The following is a 21,836-nucleotide window of genomic DNA, read 5'->3' as shown; positions in this document are numbered from 1 at the left end:
CCTCTTACTCACCCACTCATACAATCATATACTGGTGGCCCGAGAAGGATGGGGTCTGTGGGGACAAAATCAGCCTAGAGAGGGGGGTCACATGCTCCCCCCTAAAACATGCACTGGGCCCTAGGGGATGGGTTTCCCGGGACCAAAAGTGGCCCTGCAGATTGACGCAGTCCAGGCCCTGTGGCTAACCTCCCGCTACTCACAGCCGAAGGACATGCACAGTGTAGGGTTAGACTTCATGTGGTGGGGTTGGCTGCATGGGGGGTATTAGCTACAGGGCCTGACCGCAGGCTATGCATTGTGACCAAACCCCGGAATCTCACGGCCAAAGGCCCTATGCAGCATGGCATTGGCTGCATGCAGGGTGTTGGCAGTAGGGCCTGACCACAGGCCAGGCCGTGCGGCCAACCCTCCACCATGCACAGCCAAAGTCTACATGCAGCATGGGGTTGGCTGCATGCGTGGGGTTGGCCACAGGCCCTGGCTGCTGAATTTCTATGGTTTTGTGTGTGTAAATTCTGAACCTAATTGTAACATCCCTGTAACCCTTGTTTTTTAGTGAAAATAAAGAATGTTCAAATATGTTTCAAAAGGATTCAAAGGTGAGGCAGATCCCTAGGAACAGTGAACTTACATGATACTGTGGAACCACAAATCCTCAGTCACATCCTGCAGAAGCTTGAGGAAATTTCAGAAGTTTGTTCACTGTCATGTTGATGCTTGTATTGAAGCATGCTGCTATAAATTTATAATCCTGTGGTGAAATCATCTGACATATGAAAACATTGAAACTGACCCATGAGTCCTGAAACATGCACAAACTGGTTGTAACATGTGAACGATGTGATTCTTTGATGGAGCGTGCATGAGCCAGTCATCCAAGTATAGAAAGACCAACCAAACCTGAAGATGAAGGTGTGCAACAGGGGAACAACCATCTTCATTACCACCCTCGGAGGTTACAGGAGGACAAATGGAAGGAACAAAAAATTCAAATATTCCTCCTGTACACAAAATCTCATATAATGTTGATGTTTCTTTGTTATTAGAATGTGAAAGTAAGCATCCATTAACTATATTGTCATGATAAGTTCCTACGTCGGGACCAAAGAAACTATCCTTCACCTAGTTTCCATTTTGAAGTGCACCACTTTTATCCAACAAATGACATTTTACAAGTCTATCACGGTCCAGTATCCTCTTAAGACTTTTGGGATCAGGAAGACAATAGAGTACACATCCTTCCCTTTATCCATCAGAGGCACTGGCATTGCTGCCTCCCATCTCAAGAGGTCTTGTTTCATCTGATAGAATGGCATTGGGCCAGGGAGCCTTTTTATTCCAGAGTCTGAAGGATAAGCTGAAAACTCAATCTGAAAACTCTCCTTGATGATTTGAAAAATCCAATATTCTGACATAGATTGTTCCCAAGCCTCTCTGAAATACTGAATTTGACTTTCCACTGACAGCTCAAGGAATTGTTGTGTAAAGTCATGATCTCTGTTGGCTTTCAGAAGGACTCCTTTTCTGAGAATGTTTGTTTGAAGCACTCTTATCATAGGATCCAGAGAAAGGATGTCTGTGTCTTTATTTTGGATAGTTGCCTGAAGGATGTACCAGATGTTTCCACTGAAGAAGGACTGGTTCTGCTTCTGCAACCTGAAATATGAGGATTGCTTTCTTTCTTTAAAGCTCATTACCACCCATGCATGTACCTTCTGAGGCCACTTGAAGTGCAGACACTTTTTAGTCCTGCGTCTCTGTGTCAAACCTTTAAGAAAAGATCCCTTATATCTGCAATCAAGGCACATCCTGCTGCAGTAGTTGTCCTAACAACATAAAAAGAGTTGTTATATGAATACTCAGTTTGCTTTTCCATTTCCTATAGCAGCTCTTAACAGTTGTTCAACAGTGTAGTCCCAGGATAGTATGTACATCATAATCTTCCCACTGTCTAACCACTGTGAACCAGGAAACATAGTACTAGCTCAGGTGAAACATTAGGCTACTAGCTAGTCTACCACTTTCAGACCATGACATCTATTACATGTCAAACACCGTGAACCTGGATGGGGCCGCAGTTCAGGGATTATCTCTACATGTAAGCCCCATTGCATGGCGATGCTGTGGGAGACACAAATCAACACGTTAGCCAAGCACACAACTTCAGAGTAACACTTCAAAACTGTGCACTGTACAGTCAAAACACCTGAAGCACAACTTGAGGAAAAGTTTGCTTGTTGTTAGATGGCTCATGTACTTGAAGGGTGCCCCATAGCACCTTTGTTGAAGGTGCATGGTTGGATGTTAGAAAATGATGACGGGGTGAGGGGAGAGAGGGTATCTTACATCACCTGCAGCAAGACATGATATTTTCTTTAAAAAGGAGGTTAATTGTAAATTTTCCATACATGAAAACAATGGCAGTTCTAGGGCTGTGTATAGTGTTGTGAAGATGTTAGATGTGTCTATCTTTGAGATTCCTTTCTGTAGATTCACTTGAAACCTGAGTATAAACTATTTACTATAACTTACCTACTAACCGTATTTCACCAACATCCCTAGAAGCCAACTGACATAGAAGAGATGACTGTTATAAGATGTAGATGTCATATCTGCTATCAAGGAAAGTAGTGTATTGATCACTGAAGCATTCCCTAGTGTTGCAGTCAGTATGCACATTGATGGTGTGCCAGTGGTGTCTGTTGTGGAAATGGTGTTCCTTGTGGTGGGTTGGCAAAGTGACACAAGAGTGCAATCAATGGTACCTTATACCCAAGGCAAATGGACAATGGCAGAAAATTACCTTGCCACCTTTTGCCTTTCTGCCAATGACTGCGGACAACAGATAAAATGGTGCACTCAGCTGATGATACATCTCAGGATCTGTCACAAGCATTTTGATTTGTCTTGCATGGGAGATGCCCATGGTGTCCCCACTGATCCTCTGGAACGGCTCAGTGGTCAGGAAATAGAGTGCAGCCCATATTTTGACATGTTCAGGTATTGCCTGAAAGTGGGCTATAGGTGAATTGAGCTCCTGCTCCCAACATGCATCCATCAAGGACCACATCAGATGAGAAGAAGTATCTGTCAACAAATGTTTCCTTAGCATGCCAAAGAAGTTGATTATCTGCGAGTAAATCCTCTCTCTGCTCCTCTTATAACTGTTCTTTAAAATAAGGGGCAAAGTGACAAAGGTATTCTCCTACATGGTTAACAAAACTTTAGTGTGTGACTTCCTTTCTTTTGTGGACAGGACATGTGTGATTGGTTGATGCTGGTGTGGATGTAACATGATGAGTGTGGCAGATTACTGACTGTTCACCTCTACTTGCATTGAAGAAGCAGGAGAGTTACATATGTTTGGAGCCTTAGTGGAATACACAATTTATATTACTTGTATGCAAACAATATTTTTATAGTTTAAAAATGGTATTCAAAATACAAAAGATGTAACATTATAAAAAAGAGACATTCAAAATATTTTGACTTTTTATTTTCCTGATTTTCCTTATGTTTTGTTAGTTTTTTTCATTGCCTCAGATGATGATATGACAGTGCTGCAATACTAGTGACAGGCCTTGTGTAGTGCTTGACCTACTCAAAAGCTAGGCTGGTGTAGATTACGATCTATTTTGTCCATAATAATGCAGTAGAGTTAGGGGTATTTTGAGAACCACTGATTTACTTCCCTGAACATTACCCATTTAGGAGCAAATATTCCATGTTTTCTAGTCATTCCCCCCGTCCTGCCCACATTTATTACAAAAACATACACGTACGTTTGTGCAATCACTGCACTTGTGGTGGAGATCTCCACTCTTAGGAAGTAGGACAGACAGAGATGGAGATTTCAAGTTGATGATTTGTGATTACCATTTGTGTATATGTGAAGTAGTACTACTGGAGTACTACTTCCTTATTCTCAAAAATGGCTTTATTAATAGGGCCCCATGTTTTTTTCCAGTCGATCTTACATAAATTATGGTTTTGGCTCACCTCAGTATAATTAATGGCTATTTTGTGATTCACAGAATTGAGAAACTATGCACGATATATATAGGAACATGAACCTACCTACAAGTGGGCACTTCTACAGAAACACCTCATGGGATGCCTACATATACTGTGAACTGGTGCAACATAATGCTGGGACCATCTATTTCTATTTTGCAAATTATGAAAGTCATGTCAAATCTGTTTGCCATGTTTATTACCACTCATGGCCATGCAATGCCATTCTCTGTGTCACCTGGAACCATAAAGAAATGGGGAGGAGGCTACTCAACTGCGACGGCCCGATGTATGAAAACACTGTGTTGGACTTGGCCCTTTTTGCAGGGTTATCCCAAACTTCTGCCTCCTTCCTCCTATTTATTCTGATCAGTTTTTGTTGGCTTTAGGTCTCTGGACGCTTTACCACTGCTAACCAGTGCTAAAGTACATATGGTATCTGTCTAAATTGTATTTGTGATTGGTTTATTCATGATTGGCCTATTTGATTTACTGGTAAGTCCCTATTAAAGTGCACCAGAGGAGCCCAGGACCTGTAAATCAAATGTTACTAGTGGGCCAGCAGGACTGATTGTGTCACCCACATGAGTAGCCCTGTAAACATATCTCAGACCTGCCACTGTAGTGCCTGTGTGTGCAATCTTGCTTTGCCAATTCTACTTGGCAAGTGTACCCACTTGCCAGGCCCAACCCTTCCCTTTTTGTTCATGTAAGGCACCCCTAAGGGAGGTCCTAAGTAGTCCCATAGGCAGGGTGCAGTGTATTTAAAAGGTAGGACATCTACTGGTGTGTTTTAGATGTCCTGATGGTGAAATACTGCCAAATTCAGTTTTCACTATTGCAAGGCCTATCTCTCCTATATGTTAACATGGGGACTGCCTCTAACTATCTTTTAAATGCAGTTTCTCATTGAGAGCAAATAGGGATGCGGAGGTTGAGGTCTCTAAACTCACAATTTAAAAATACATCATTTGGTAGAGTTGATTTTTAGATTGTCAGTTTGAAAATACCACTTTTAGAAAGTGGGTATTTTCTTGCTTAATCATCTTAATCATTCTGTGCATCTTCCTGCCTGTAGAATCCACGTCTGGGTCAAACTGACAGATGGGTTGTTTGTGGATTCCCTCTAGACAGTGACACAAATGGAGCTTGGGAGTGTCCACCATATCCCGATGAGTCTCCTGGGCTACAGTGGGGAGGGAGGAGCTGACACCTGCACCTGAAAGGGCTGTGCCTGTCCTCACACAATGCAGTCTCTGACCCCATGGTGTGTGTCTGGGGCCAGGCCTGGGCAAGGCAGGATCTTGTAAACATCAGAGACGTTCCTTTGATGTTTGCCTACTTCAAAGGCAGAAATGGGTATAAGTAGTAGACCCAAACCTCCCAACTTGTAGAACACTTCTGGATCAAGAGGAGAAAAGTTGAAGAGCTGGAGGAGCAGTACTGTCCCTTTGCAGTGTGCTTTTCTGGGTTGGCCTGCAGTTGCTGCTTCTGCCTTAGAGAGGACAAAGACTGGACTTTGCTGTCTATCCTGCTTGTGAAGTTTCTCTGGATTGAGCTTGCCTCCTGTTAAGAGGTCTCAGGGACAGCAAAGACTTCACCTACCATCCTCTGGGTTCACTTGCTTTGGAGTGGACTCTAACTCACCAGGTGGTGCCAATTCCAGTTTCTAGTTCTTTGGGAGTGAAAGGTGGTTGAAAATCAGGAAGAACCAAGTGCACCGACGCCAGACAATGCCCTTAGTGATGGAGTTGTATGACCCCGGGATGCCGCCTGCAACTGAAGCCGTGGTCCCTGCTGCAGTGTGATGACTAGAGTGAGGGTCCCTGCATGGACAGAGTGCAACCTGACTGCCAACCAGAAACCCCATTTCTAACACGCTGGTTGTGAAATTGGTTGCAAACTGCATACCAACCTTTCACAACCCATCTTAAATTTTGCAGTGAAGCCTAAATACTAATAGCTTTCATCACAAAATCATGTACTAGTAGGTTGCATCACAAAATACTCCAGTTGTGTATGGGGGGAGGTCACAGAATGACCTACCTAGTGAATATTAATTAGGTAGGTTGCTATGTGCAACCCTCTATGACCGGCTACAAACACTAGGATGGTGGTCTGCGATGACCAACAGACCATCAGCACTGTGTTTGCATTCATAAACGGTCATTTTTTAAGCAGTCCTTTTTTCCTTAAAGGAACTGGTGCTAATTAAAAAACATTTTGGAAGATATTGGTGGAGGGTGGCGGATCAATTTCTGTGTCTGTTTCCGACTTGCGAAATGGGTTAAGTACCTCGAAAAAACCCATTTTGCCTTTCTAAACACTGTTATTTTGTGAGTCGCAGGATTTGCAGCTGCAAAATAGCTTTGTACATCTGCCGCCATCCCCTTATTCCTGCAGCTTTGCAATTTTAGAAACAAATTAGACAGAACTGCAAGCATCTCTTACTCTCTGTCATCCTTGGATAACCCTTCATAATATCATACAAATTTAAAATGAGGCTAAAGTTGATCATTCGACAGAGAATATCTGAAATAGTGTATCGCACATGGAAGTATCCTTCACATCAGAGCCGGCATACTTCGGACACGTCTCAAGGAAGGTAGCAATAAAACGTATTAATTTCTGAGTGGTCCAGTGCAAATAATGTTTTGTAAAGGTATGATTCATTTTCAAAGCAGTAGGTTTTATTAACTTACGTAGGAAATCAGGCAATAATTTAAATGCCAATGTGTCTCACTTAACAGCCAGGGTCCTTTCCAGCTCTGTATGATAGAGGTAACATCGCCTATTCCACATTTTGATATGCACTATATCACTTTGATTGTTTCATTATACGCAGATCTCTTGCTTTAATCGTGTCTTCTAAAATTGTTACCACTTCATCGACTTTACTAAATGTGAATCGATACACCTTTCATCAAACGCCGGAAACACTTGATGGAACGAGTAATGTCCTTCTTACTTCTAACCTCATACCATAACCTTGTGTACCTAAAAATATCAAGAGTCAATTTTTTTTTTGTATTTTGGTGCTGAATATTTCCAGTTCTGTTTAGGTGTCCTAACCATTACATGTGACCCCCGTTATGCATTGCTCAAGTTATTATATATTACATCGCTCATGACATTTTACATGGCATAGTTGATCGTGATATCAGTGATAACATCAAACTTGATCACGCTGATGATTGTTACTGTTGCTGCTGTGGCTAGGCTCTGTGAGTGATGGCTGTCCACAGAGAGTTTTTAAAACATGTTTTTATTGGTATTTCCGGAAGAAACAGTACAGCAATAACATGGGTAGGGAATAATGTGAAGGAGAGGAATAGGGTGGGAATGAGAACGAAAGAGACAATCAGGGAGAGTGCCATGGGTACATAACTTTGAAAAGATATACGAATACCATCAGCCGTTGATAATGTCCGGGAAAGACACATTTTACCATCTATGTTTGTAGCGTCGATGTCAGGACGGGAATACCATTAAGTGGAACCTGCAGAAATCAACTTTGAAGGGGGTATCTAGAATGCAAGAAAGTACCGTAGAAAGCAGGCACTGTCAACTAAGATTAGGGACAAAGTTATTTGCCAAATAGGACAATGAGGCAATTTATTGTTACTCATCCCTATTTGATTGTGTACCATCTACAGCACTGAAAGACGAAGATGAGTTAGAGTCTGCTAGCCCAGGTGTTTTAGAGTTTAATGAGTGTTTATGTATTTTGAATAATGAGTTTATGTAGAAAACGAATTAACGTTGAAAAATAATGCACGCATTTGAAAATGTGACATTGAAGAATGGCCACCAATATTCACGAAATGTACTAATTAATGATTAATACACATGAAATGTTGAAAAGGTATTAGATGAATGCAGCAATATGTCATATTAAGGGTTATGAAGTTTGTTTTAGCTTATGAATTGTAGGCCTTAACTTACTGAGTTTCTTGGCCTATTTTGCCAGGCCTCATGCAGAAGCTGTATTTCTTATCGTCTAATAAAAATGCTTTTCAAGTGAATTCAACTGTGAAATGTCTATTGTATTGTTTAAATGTGCCTAACGGAAGCTTTTCATGAGAACCGACTGCTAGGAGATGATGTTCTTGCTAATGCAACATTTGTGTGTAATGTGTGTGAGATAGACTTTCCGAGGACGAGAACAATGAAGATACTGACTGGAATGGAAGCTGCAACAATATTCTTATCTGACAAGCCGGATGATGAGAACATTGTAAGGTGGACCAATCAACTGTTTGTGAATGGAGAAATATTAGAATTCATAGATTTGACATACAAATATTATTGGATAAAGTATGAACATACGATTAACTGACCAATAGGGAATTAGGGGATAGATTAGGTGACTTTGATATAACAACACCGCAGAAGGAAGAGATTTTCAGACACTTTAGGAGAGGGAGAGACTTATTCAGATTTATAGGAGAGAAGACATCCATTGCCCTTATTCTTCTTACCGAAAGGTTATGATCTTCCTCTGCGTCTTCACTAGAGACATGCTTATCTTTAATGCTAAATGACTTTGCCCATACTTTCCTGACTGAGCCCTGAAGTCTTGCTGATCGACTGATGTCCTGAGGATGAAAACTGCTTCCTGCCCCATACCAAGGATAGGTATAATGCACTAAAACTGTAATTACTATGCATATTTGCTTTTTCTTTCTAGGTACCAACCGCACTGTTTTGTCTATGACTCTAACATAGTTAGATGGTTTCCTAATCTGTGTTACTAAATTGTTTTGCATGAAGCCCAACATGCTGATGCTAATCTGGTGTTAGTTGAGGATTCTGACTTATGACGAAAATACTAATGTTTGATGGATTTCTCTGCTTAACTACATGTATTCATGTATTACATCTCGTTAACACAGCTGACTTTGCTATTGATTTGCACTGTAACTTTAGAATGTGTTGTAATTCAAGCTTTGATTAGATTGTGTATCTTCTGCCGCTTTGGACAACCAGTGTTGTTTTTGTACGTGTTTCATTTGATTTTAAGATTAATCTACATGACCTTAGCATTGTTGATATAGGGAAATAAACATTCTAAACGTTTACTAAAGGTATGGTTATTCATGACTGAAAGGTCATGGTGCGTGCTAATCACTGACTTCATTGATTATTGATTTATTGATTACTATTGATTGTTGATTATTGTGTATCGTTATTGATGATGTACTGGAGCTATGGTAAGAACTTCTTAATTGCTACTGAACAGGTTCATCAACCTATTTGCGTCCCCTTGTAAGTATACTTTTATTAAGATCTGACGCGCAAACAGTTATGGTAGCAGACTGATGATTTGTCTCCTTAAGAGCTTGCCATAGATGTCTGGTACATAGTGATGACAATTATGGTAGCAGTTTGATGAGTCGGTCTTTGTGAGAGTCATTATTATAGAGATTTATATTTTGTTTTTCAATGATGATAATTGGAGAGAAAACGATGTTCCCTTAAGTCCAGAATGACTTTCCCAGATCCTGGATCCTGCTAATGGTTGTTTTGAGGATGTTCCCGGCGTTCTAGTGATAGAGTGAGTGAAATAGGGCATGCTTGCACAGCTTAAGCAAATTGCAGGTGAATTATGAGGTTTGTGAGGGTTTAGGGAGTTTGCGTACTCCAAATTAAGTTGAAATAGGAGTGTGTGTACTCCGCAGTGTGAGAGTAGGGAAGTCGTCGAACTTCATATATGTGTGACACTTTGTGCAAAAAAATTGTCCACATGGTTATTGATGTACCCACCCTGCGTGGTCTAAAACTCTGGAGTATATTGAAAAGTGTATGAGACACTTGTTTATATATTGTAATTTGTCTGGTTTAGTAGGTTGATCGGGCTTGGTCAACAAGTCAGTATATGAGTTAAAGTGGGCGGGAGAAAAATTTGACTGAGATTTGGTGAGTCCTATGTGCACCAGGACAGACCCATTGATCAGTTGAGAGTAAAATTTGCGTGGCGAATTTGCTTGCAAATCTGGGAGACTGAGAAAGAGGAATAGCTCTAAGCGCAGAAAGAGCCATCAGTGAAAATCTGTAAGGTTTCTGAAGTGATTGTGTTACCTTTCCTGTAGTAAACCCGCAGATTTGTTTTTGTTTTTTGATTAGTGCTTGCAATATTTTGCATTCGTTTTGTGTGAATTGGAGTTTAGGAGGATGAGTGAGCCGCAAGATGTTGTCAGCTGTAGTACGTGTGAATGTGACATCATTGGTTAGTGAGAGGAGTTGCGCACGGATTGGCACCCGTCCGTGAGAGGCAATTGATTGAGAACGTGGGTGAAAGGGATCTTGGGGGTAAAAGTCATTTCCTGATTTGATTTCAAATAAACAAAAAGTAGAAAAGATGAAGTTTTTCAAAGTGTTGAGAAGTCCCTTAAGGGGAGATACGTATATCACAGCGAGTGTAGGTGAGCCTACACCACCTGAGAATACACCGGCTTACATTGTAATAGAAAAGAGAGGTGTCGCCCCATGTCTTTGGTTAAAGCAATGGTGCAAGTTGACAGAGAAAGATGGGAACTTAGCGTTTCCTACAAACAGGATGTTCAATTTGAGGGTTTTGGAGCATTTGCGGATGGCGCTATGCAAATCAAAGCTCCTTCTGAGACCAGGACAGTTTGAGGCATTAGAGATCTGGGAACTAGTGGCCAGACAGCAACAGCAAGGGGGATCAGAAGGTATGGAGACCAGAGACTTTACAGGGGATTAAGTTGTTTCTGGCAGGAAAATGAGTAGGAAGGAAAGAAAGCAACTAGGAAGTCTAATAGAAGTCTGTCCGAAAGTAAGGGAGCTAGAAAGTCTTCAATAGTAGAAGAGGAATCGGACAATGATGAGTTCCCCACACAGTTATTGAGAGATCGACCACTACCATATACAGTACGTGAAAGTGGTCCGAGTACTAGTGCTGATACGACAGTCCCTACTCAGGTAAATGGGACAGGAAGTCCCGTGCAGGTTAATGCTAACGTGACACCGAATGTGGTGCAAAGTGGTCTTAATGTGCCAACTACTCCTGTAGTGCAGACTCAGGTGCAGCCGCCACAGGTGCAGAGAATTTATCCTGATGTGCACATTTTAGAAACAACATCGAACTTAGTGGTGCCCATGGAGCAGGTGATTCCGAGACCAATACTGGTTCGGACTGAGCCGATTCCAATTTTGTTGCCCCAAGTGCAGCTGCAGGTAATGCCGAGATTTACGCCATTGACAGGAACACAGTCAGACTTGATTCCGATGATGAATCAGAATATGGGAGTCACTCTTGCACAGAGTGTAGGTGCCAAAGCAGCCCCGGATGCTATATCGCTACCAATTACTGTTGGTCCAGCGGAATCATTATTTTCACAAAAGAAACCGACTGTGAGTAAACAGGGAGCAAAGCCTCAGAGTTTAATGATGGGTGTATCTAATGAACAGGTTCAGGTAGTATCTCCTGTGGGTCAGAATTTTAACAGATCAAGATCACTGTTAGATTTTAGTCCACTTGTTGCACTTCCAGATGCTGTGACAGGGCCAAATGTTAGCCAGAGCTTGAAACTATTGACACCGCAGACTCTGAATGTAGTGGCACAGCAGGTGCCTCCGATTCAAGCGAGTATCATTTCATTACAGGGACGGAGAGCTCAGCAATTGCCTGAATGGTTAGACAAGCTGAATACCCCACAGAATGCCCCTAAAGGAGAGGAGTATTTGAATTGTGCTAGACTAAGCATGGAAATGGGCGAACTCATTGAGGGAACAATTCGAGTGAATAGGTTAGAATCCTACACAGAGGCAGAATTGAGATATTTGTGCCCAAAGATTACCAGAGAAGTGAGCAGAGGTACAGAAACAATTGAGGCAAAAGACATGTTACATTTTGTGTTCAGATTTGTGGAAGGATTGTGACCTGAAATTAGCCAGATGATTAGGAATCATTTGATTTGCTGGCAATCGAAGCCGATTGATGAAGTGTTGCAGTATGTGAAATAATGTAGTCATGAGATTGAGTTGAAGCAGAAAAATTTGAAAGAAAAGGCGATAGTGATGTAGATTAAAGCAGCTCAAACAGGAGTGCAAGGGAATTTTTCACAGAAGATGCCACAGAAGCAGGGAAATATGATGTTTCATCCCCAGATGAGAGTTAGAGGTCGCAGAGGTAATATGAATCATGGTCCACATTTGAATACTGTAGTGGTTCATAATGATGTGCAGGGAATGAAGAAGCAATTGCTGTGTTATATTTGCTAAGCAGTGGGACATTGGAAATGGGGGTGTCCGATAATGGTGCAGAAAGGTGTTGTTGAGCAGAGTAATGACATCAGTTAATTTCAGAATGTGAGAGGACCGAGACTAAGGGGTCCTAATCCGAATTTTCAGAATAATGTAAATCAAGTGCAAAATTTCAAGCCCATGCAGCAGGTGCAAATGCCCAGTGCACAAGTGACACAGTTGCAACCCATAAAGCAGCAGCTTCCCACGGTACCTAGACAGCAAATTCAAGTACCTCAAGCCCCGATGGAGCAGCAACAGATGATGCTTTCTCAACAGGTCACAGGACAGAGGCAAAACAGAAGTAGTAACACAGTGCATCAATTCCCGTTACACAGTGAGGATGGAATAAATGGTGCATGGACGAGTGACAGTTCAGATAAGGAGCCACGTGTGCTTGTGACTTCTTTAGAAGTAGATCAGAGAGGACCCTATGACTGGACAAAAACAGCCACAACAGCAGAGAACTTTTTAGCATCGTCAAGGAGTTCTCCAACCCCAACGCCAACGCCAATGCCGTCACGCCCTCACAAGATCTGTGCAACTCCCTCGCCACCTTCTTCCATCGCAAGATCAGCGACCTCCACGACAGCTTCGGACACCAGACCCAACCAAGCATCACCGAACCCACACCTCCGACCATCACCCTCAACGACTGGACCCACATCAACACCGAAGAAACCAAAACCACCATGAACTCGATCCACTCCGGCGCTCCATCGGACCCCTGCCCTCACTTCATCTTCAATAAAGCCGACGACATCATCGCCCCGCACCTCCAGGCCGTCATCAACTCCTCTTTTTCTTCTGCTACCTTCCCCGAATGCTGGAAACACGCCGAAGTCAACGCACTACTAAAGAAACCTACGGCTGACCCGAGCGACCTGAAAAACTTCCGCCCCATCTCGCTCCTCCCCTTTCCCGCCAAGGTAATAGAGAAGACCATCAACAAACAGCTGACCACCTTCCTAGAAGACAACAACCTGCTCGACCCTTCACAAACCGGATTCCGAACCAACCACAGCACTGAAACCGCCCTCATCTCAGTCACAGACGACATCAGAACCCTGATGGACAACGGTGAAACAGTCGCCCTCATCCTCCTCGACCTCTCGGCTGCCTTCGACACCGTCTGTCACCGCACCCTAATCACCCGCCTCCGCTCCACCGGGATCCAAGGCCAGGCCCTGGACTGGATCGCCTCCTTCCTCTCAAACCGATTCCAAAGAGTCTACCTCCCTCCGTTTTGCTCAGACCCCACCGAGATCATCTGCGGCGTACCTCAAGCCCGACACTCTTCAATGTCTACATGAGCCCCCTCACCGACATCGTACGCAAGCACGACATCATCATCACCTCCTACGCCGACGACACCCAACTTATACTCTCCCTCACCAAGGACCCCGCCAGCGCCAAGACCAACCTACAAGAGGGCATGAAGGACGTCGCAGATTGGATGAGGCTCAGCCGCCTAAAGCTGAACTCTGACAAAACGGAAGACCTCATCCTCGGCAACACCCCGTCTGCTTGGGACGACTCCTGGTGGCCCACGGCCCTCGGCACCGCACCGACCCCCGCAGACCACGCCCGCAACCTCGGCTTCATCTTGTACCCTCTTCTCACCATGACCAAGCAAGTCAACGCCGTGTCCTCCGCCTGCTTCCTCACCCTCCGCATGCTCCGCAAGATCTTCCGCTGGATCCCCACCGACACTAGAAAAACCGTGACCCACGCCCTTGTCACGAGCCGCCTGGACTACGGCAACACCCTCTATGCTGGGGCCACCGCCACGCTCCAAAAACGCCTGCAACGTATTCAAAACGCCTCGGCCCGCCTCATCCTCGACGTACCCCGCAACAGCCACATCTCCGCACACCTGAGACACCTGCATTGGCTCCCAGTCAGCAAAAGGATCACCTTCCGACTTCTCACCCACGCACACAAAGCCCTCCACAACAAGGGACCGGATTACCTCAACCGTCGCCTCAGCTTCTACGCCCCCACCCGTCTCGTCCGTTCCTCGGGCCTCGCGCTCGCTGCCGTCCCTCGCATCCGCCGCTCCACTGCGGGTGGGAGGTCCTTCTCCTTCCTGGCAGCCAAGACCTGGAACTCCCTCCCCACCAGCCTCAGGATCACCCAGGACCACTCTGCATTCCGGAGACTCCCAAAAACCTGGCTTTTCGAGCAGCAGTAACCCCCCCCGCCCTTTTCCCCTCGCGCCTTGAGACCCGCACGGGTGAGTAGCGCGCTTTATAAATGTTAATGATTTGATTTGATTTGATATGTGAGGGGAAAGGTTATGGGTCACAGAGTTTCATTCTTAGTGGACACAAGAGCTCCACGCTCCACAGTGAGGAGTGCAGAAGTTCTGAATTTGCCCCTTTCTGGTAAAACAGTTCAGGTTGTGGGGGTAGCAAACCAGTATTTGACAAACCTGATTACAGATCCAGTTCAAGTCGAGATTGGCAGTTTTCAAGGATTGCATAAATTTGTAGTCTGAGATTCAAGTCAGGTATCCCTACTAGGAAGAGACTTGTGTACGACAAAATGTTTGATTACTTGCTTAAATGACGGAATTGAGATTCAGACGAATAATGATGATGATGAAGATCAAGCCCCAGAAATAGAGTGTGAACCTACAAATGAGGAGTACCCTTTGATTGAGTTTTTCCCCATGTTCACAGTGAAAGAGCTCCATCCTAATTTGCAGGAAACGGTACAAGAGAAGGTGTGGGATTTGACAGGAAAAGAAGAAGGCCTGATTAAAGGAGTCGAGCCAGTCAAGGTTACCATAAAACTGAATGCAGTTTTCCCTAACTTCCACAGTACCTCATGCCACAAGATGTATTGGTGAAAGTGTCTCAGATGATTGCAGATTTTGTGAAGCAAGGAGTTCTGAAGGAAGTGTTGAGCAGTCCATGTAACTCACTGATAATGGGTTTGAAAAAGCCCTGTGGGAAGGTTATGATTGTTCAGGAATTGTGACAAATAAATGAGATTGTGGTCAAATGTTGTCTCATAGTGCCCAATCCAGCTGTGATAATGTTCCAGATTACATGTGATGCAGAGTAGTTCACGGTCATTGATTTGTCACAAGCGTTCTTTTCTGTGCCTCTTCATGAAGATAGACAATTTCTCTTTTGTTTCAAATTCCTGGATCGATTCTATTGGTGGTGCATAATTCCTCAAGGGTATTCAGAGTCACCTTCTATATTCAATGAGATCTTGAAAAATAATTTGGAGTCATTGGAATTGCCTTTCTGATCAACCTTGGTGCAGTACATTGATGACTTACTGATTGCGTACAGACAAAGGACGAGTGCAAGTACCATATGATTGCATTGTTGAACCATTTGGGAAAGAATGGTCATAAAGTGTTTCCACTGAAGTTGCAGTACTGTCAGAAGGTAGTGAAATACTTGGGTCACCAAATTGAAAAAGGGTTGAGAAAGATATACAAAGAAAGGATTACAACAATATTGCAAACAAGTCCCCTAACCACACAGAGAGATGTCAAGATGTTTTTGGGAATGGTGGGCTATTGTCGCCAATGGATCTCAAATTTTTCAGTCATTTCAAAACCATTGCAGAAGCTGACTCATAAGGAAGTCAATGATCCCATAGTGTTAGACCAGGATGAGATGAAAGCATTGAGAGAGAGTTTGTGCAGAGCTCCAGTGTTGGGTATGCCTGACTACATGGAGCCTTTCACATTGTTTTGTCATGAGCGTGATGCATGTTCATTGTCTGTCTTGGAGGTGCAAATCACCCAGTAGCATATTTTTCAGCTACCTTGGACCCAGTTGCAGCAGCCTTACCGGGTTGTTTGTACGCAGTTGCCGCAGTTGTTCAAAATCTTTCACAGTGTGAGGACGTGGTGACAGGATAGCCCCTGACCATAATGGTCCCTCACTCTATTGAGATTTTACTGACAAGGACAAAACCCCAATACTTGACTGGTGCTAGGTTGACTAGGTATGAAACAAGTATTTTGGGGTCGCCTAATGTAACATTGAAAAGGTGTACAGTGCTGAACCTAGCAACCTTACTTCCGACTGAAAATGCTGAAATTGAAAAAAAGGAAGATGTTGAAATGTCTGTCTCGAAGTAACTCATTTGAGCACAAAACCGAGACCTGACATTAGAGATACCCGATTGGAAGAAAATCACCAAATTATTTTAATACTAGTTCTTGTCTGAGAGACAATACCAGTACCAGTACAGTACCAGTACTCAGGGGCACGGAGAGCAGGATATGCTGTGTGCACAATTACAGGTACCTTGGAAGCTTCTTAGCTTCGAGGAGTGTATTCTGCCCAAGAGCGGAACTGGCAGCCCTTACAAGAGCGTGCCATGTTTCTGCTCAACTGAGAGTTACTATCTATACGGATAGTCAGTACGGATTTGGAATAGTTCATTATTTCGGTCAACTGTGGTCACAGAGAGGTTTCTTGACCTTTTCTGGTTCACCAGTGAGAAATGGTGAGAGAATCAAAGAACTATTATATGCAATTCAAATGCCTGAAAAGATTGCCGTGGTGAAATGCAGTGCACATCTGAAGTCGCAGGACTATGTGTCGTTGGGAAATGGATATGCGGATCAAGTCGCAAGGTTTTGTGCTTTGAACTGTATATCGTTCAAGGACACGTGAAACTGTTACCTGAAGAAGATGAAACTTGTACAAGTTATGCATTGAAAATAATTGACACTGTGGAAGAATTAAAATCCTTGCAGAATAATGTTGACAGGGAGGAGAAACGTTCATAGAGCAAATTGAAATGTGTTCAAAGGCAAGATGAATTGTGGCTTTCTGAGGAGGGTCAATTGGTTTTGCCAAATAGCCTGTTGTCTCAAATGGCAAGGTACTGTCATGGTCAAGCACATATTGGGAGAGATGCCATGGTTCATCTGTTCAAACATGATTGGTTCAACCCAAAGTTTAGACAAGTTGCTGAAGCAGTTTGACATCTTTGTGTCATTTGCCAACAGTTAAACGCAGGGAAAGGGACAGTGGTTAATTTGAGCCACATTGGAGGAGCAGGAGGTCAATTCAAAAGAATGCAAATGGATTTTATTGAGATGCCTGTGTGTGGAGGTTTGAGATATGTGTTGGTGATTGTATGAATCTTTAGTCACTGAATTGAAGCATATCCTATACAAAGAAATGACAGTCTCACAGGAGGGAAACTACTGCTTAGGGAACTGATACCGTGTTTTGGGTTTCTGATCTCTTTAGAATCAGACAGGGGAAGTCACTTCAAGAATGAAGTAATTTAATTACTGTGTGCAGCAATGAACATTGAGCAGAAGCTGCATTGTAGTTACCGCCCTGAAGCATCAGGACAAGTGGAACAGATGAATGGTACTTTGACGTCAAGAGTTGCAAAGATGTGTGGAGTTACGAATTTGACATGGCCTGATGCGTTGCCTTTAGTGTTGATGTACATGAGAAACACACCTGACAGGAAGACAAGATTGTCGCCCCATGAGATCCTCATGGGCGGAGCAATGAGGTTACCAGCGGTGCCAGCAAATGCACTTGTCAACATTACAGATTATATGATGTTGGATTACTGCAAGGGTCTGGCTGATGTAGTTTGCTATTTTTTCTCAGAAGGTAGAGACCCCACACTGCCACCGATCCATGACCCAGGGCACAACCTGAGAGCTGGGGACTGGGTTGTCATCCGAAAGCACAACAGAAATATGTGTTTGGAGCCTCGTTGGAAGGGACCGTATCAAGAGGTCCTAATGACTACTACAGCTGTGAAGTGTGCTGGAATTCCAAACTGGATTCACACCAGGCTTACGAAGAAGGTGGCATGCCCACTGGATCATGAAGAAGCATTGTTGAGAGTACCAAGAAGAGTGAGATAAGTCTTAGGGCCGTAAGGAGAGCAAAGAGGAACTGAGACGGGATATGAGCTCATTAAGGACGGTTCAGTTACTCCTGTGAGAGACGAGGGAGGAGATCTCCAGGAGAGTATAGGAGAGCCTGTCTCAACTGAAGCAGCAGGAGGGCCTATTCAGAGGAGGGCTTCACCAGAAGCAGACGATCTTGAGAGACACACAGAGCAATTGCCAGACCAAGCAGGGGAAGGAGTTGTGGTGGATCAAAGTCAAAGTGATCTGACTCCTCCTGAACCGGTTGCAGGTCCATCAAGAGAAAACACCAATGAACAAGGAAAAGGTTCAAGTTCAGTCTTGAAGCGAATACTGACAAAAGGTCCACTGAAAGGAGATAAGTGGCTGGAATCACAAGTGAGGGAAGGGAAAGAGGTGGTTGTCAAACCAACATTAGAGGAAGAAATAGATATCACAAGGAAGGAAGATCTACTTGAAGGAGAATTGAATGGTGATTGAAAATTGAAAAGAAAGAGAGTAGCAAGTTGAAGATATGCAGGTGCTGAGTTGGCATATGCAACTACCAACGAATGGCAGCAAGAGTTTTTGTCCTTTTGTTTTCAAAGAGAAGTTCTGGGTCAGAATTTTGGCACACGAAGGAAGCTAATGAACTGAACTGTTGAAAGAATGTGAGAGAACATTTTTGAGAAAGAAACTGTTGAAGTAACCGAAAGAGACATTGACACCTGATTTGACTTTTGAAACCTGATTTTGATAAAGCTGCTAACCAATTTTGACGGGAAGGGGATCCTGGAAGTGAAACTGAACTGCTGAAAAAAGAATTGCTTATTTTTGATCTTTTGCTGCAAGTTTTTCAAAAATGTCTTCTGCTTCCTGATTCTTCACAGATCATGAGTAACATTAGGCAACAAGGTAGAGATGCTAGGCGCTGTAAATATATGAGCATTGGTTTGGCAATTATGTGTGGGATATTGTTTGTGGTGTTGATTGTGGGTATGTCTGTTCTGGATACAAGAGGAGCCAACCATACTTCTGCTTTTGAGACGACTACTGCACTAACGGCATTAGAGAAGTTTAAATTAGATGATAAATATTTGCATGATTATACTAATTGAGAAGGAGAGCTTTCTTCTAACATTTTCTATCGCTTATTGAGTGAGTATGTTGAGACAATGGTGCGAAGAATTGTTTTGTGTGTACGCAGATTCCTTCATCAGTCGAGGAAGGAGTCACATATCATAGCTTACCTTTAACATATGGGATAAGTTGCAGTCTGTTACTAACAAGGTTTTATAACCAAGAGTACATTCAGTACTTCTATTCGAATCATGTTCGTGTGTTTTCGTTTGTTCCTATAATTAGGTATTTGAGTAAAGTACCTAAGGATAATGACATAGGCCCTCATTCTGACCCTGGCGGTCGGCGGAGAGACGGCGGTCGGACCGCGAACAGACCGGCGGTATTAAAAATGGCATTCTGACCGCGGCGGTCCCCGCCGCGACCGACCGCTACTTCTCCACTCCGACCGCCACGGCGGTCATGACCGCGGGGCTGGAGTTTGCGCACTCCGGCCCGGCGGTCGTCCCAAGACCGCCAAGGGTATTATGACCCTGCCTACCGCCGCGGTTTCTTGCGGGCGGGAACCGCCGTGCGAACCATGGCGGTAAGCACTATCGGGGCCAGGGAATTCCTTCCCTGGCACTGATAGGGGTCTCCCCCACCCCCCACTACCCACCCGAGTCCTCCCCCCACACCCTCCACCCCCCTGCCACCCCCCAGAGGTGGTACGAACCCCCTCCCCACCCCCACCCCGACATGCACATACATGTACCCCGACATGCACACACCCCCAACATGCACATATACACACCCCCTACACACACATACACAACGGGGACACATACCCGCACACATACATGCCGACATGCGCACCTGCCGAACAGCACACATTACCCATAGACACAGCAGCACCCCCCGCCCGCATACACGCACTCACACACTCCCTCTACACACTCACACGCACACCCCCATGCACGCCCACATCACACAACACCCCCCCACCCCCTCCCCTCACGGACGATCAACTTACCTTGTGCGTTGGTCCTCCGGGAGGCGACGGGAGCCATAGGGACGTGACCGCCAACAGAAGACCGCCAACAGAAGACCGCCACACAGAAATGTGGGTCGTAATTCTGTGGGCGGTGTTCTGCTGGCGTGGCGGTGGAGGTTGACCAGTCTCCACTTTCCCGCCGACCGCCAGTGTGGCTGCTGGCGGTTTTCCGGCGGAACGCTCCCAGCGGTCAGAATGCGCACAGCGGCACACCGCCGCGGTCGGCGGTCTTCACCGCGGCGGTAACTCAGCGGTCTTGCGAAAAGACCGCCAAGGTCAGAATGAGGGCCATAGTATTAGTTAGAGGGTTCTTTGAAACTACATTGACGTCTGGCACAGCTTATGTGCATCGCAACAATCTAACATGTTTGCTTACACCTTTAGAGAAGAGCTTCTTAGATCACACAGATGACAGTAGAAAAGTGTTAAAGGAGAAATTAAGAAAAGGCTTAGAGAAAAGGGCTTACAAAAATGATTATGCTTATACTGCAATTAAAACGCAAGGGAAATTAGCTTTACATGCACAACATGAAGGGAAGCTTTGTATATATAGGCCTAAATCACGCACTGACACTTTATTTGTGGGTACAGGTAAATGTAGGCATGTGTTTTTGATTCAGAGTAAATGGACTTTTATGTGGAATGGACAGGACCCTGCAATTTCATGGATATACTATATTTGTGGACTTAATGCTTATTACTGTCTTCCAAGGGGATGGTATGGGACATGTTATTTGGGGATAGTTTTCCCAAAGATTTATCAAATGGAGGATTTGAAAAAGTTTCCGAAAGTGACTGAGGAGGGAGTCCTCTTCTGCTATAGTGGGAGATACATTTGGAGTTGTGATTCCTTCAGTGGGAGTCATCGTGAATTCGATTAAGATTCTAAAGTTGTCTACTATTGTAGATAACATGCTGACACATTTTTCAGGGGTCATACTCCTGATATATACTGAATTAGCTACTGATAGAGCTATGACTCTTCAAAATTGTCTTGCTTTAGACATTCTTTTAGAAAAGGATGGTGGAGTCTGTAGAATGATTAATTCTAGGCATTGTTGTTCGTATCTACCATATAAAAGTAAAGAGATAAGAGACTTGGGACCAGATGTAGCAAAGGATTGCTAGTCGCAAACAGCTCGCATCGCTATTTGCGACCCACCAAAATCCGAAATGGGATGTAAAAATCCCATTTCAGATCATTAAATAGCGATGCGACCCATTACCGACTCGCAACATTTGCGACCTGATTTTGCAACCCGCAATCAGGAAATCGCAAATTGCAAGTCGCAAACCGTATGCAAAAGACTGTTGCAAATTGCGACTAGTCGCAAAAAGCCCGTTTTGCACACCCAGATTACCACTGTTTCAGAGCAGGTGGTAACCAGAACCAAAATATAAAAGGAGACCCAGAAGGCATCTGAGCTACTCAAAATGGCTGCACTGTATGTGATTGCATGGAGGAGGAGAGTCCAGGCTGCCCAGCATAGGAGGAGGAGGCAGAGACAGGAGAGGATATACTGAACCAGGCAGACACTATTTCAACAAACTGAGGAGATTTATGACAAATACAGA

The sequence above is a fragment of the Pleurodeles waltl genome, chromosome 5, assembly GCF_031143425.1.
Source record: "Pleurodeles waltl isolate 20211129_DDA chromosome 5, aPleWal1.hap1.20221129, whole genome shotgun sequence".
NCBI lineage: Eukaryota > Metazoa > Chordata > Amphibia > Caudata > Salamandridae > Pleurodeles > Pleurodeles waltl.
Note: the sequence above shows the minus strand (reverse complement) of the source record.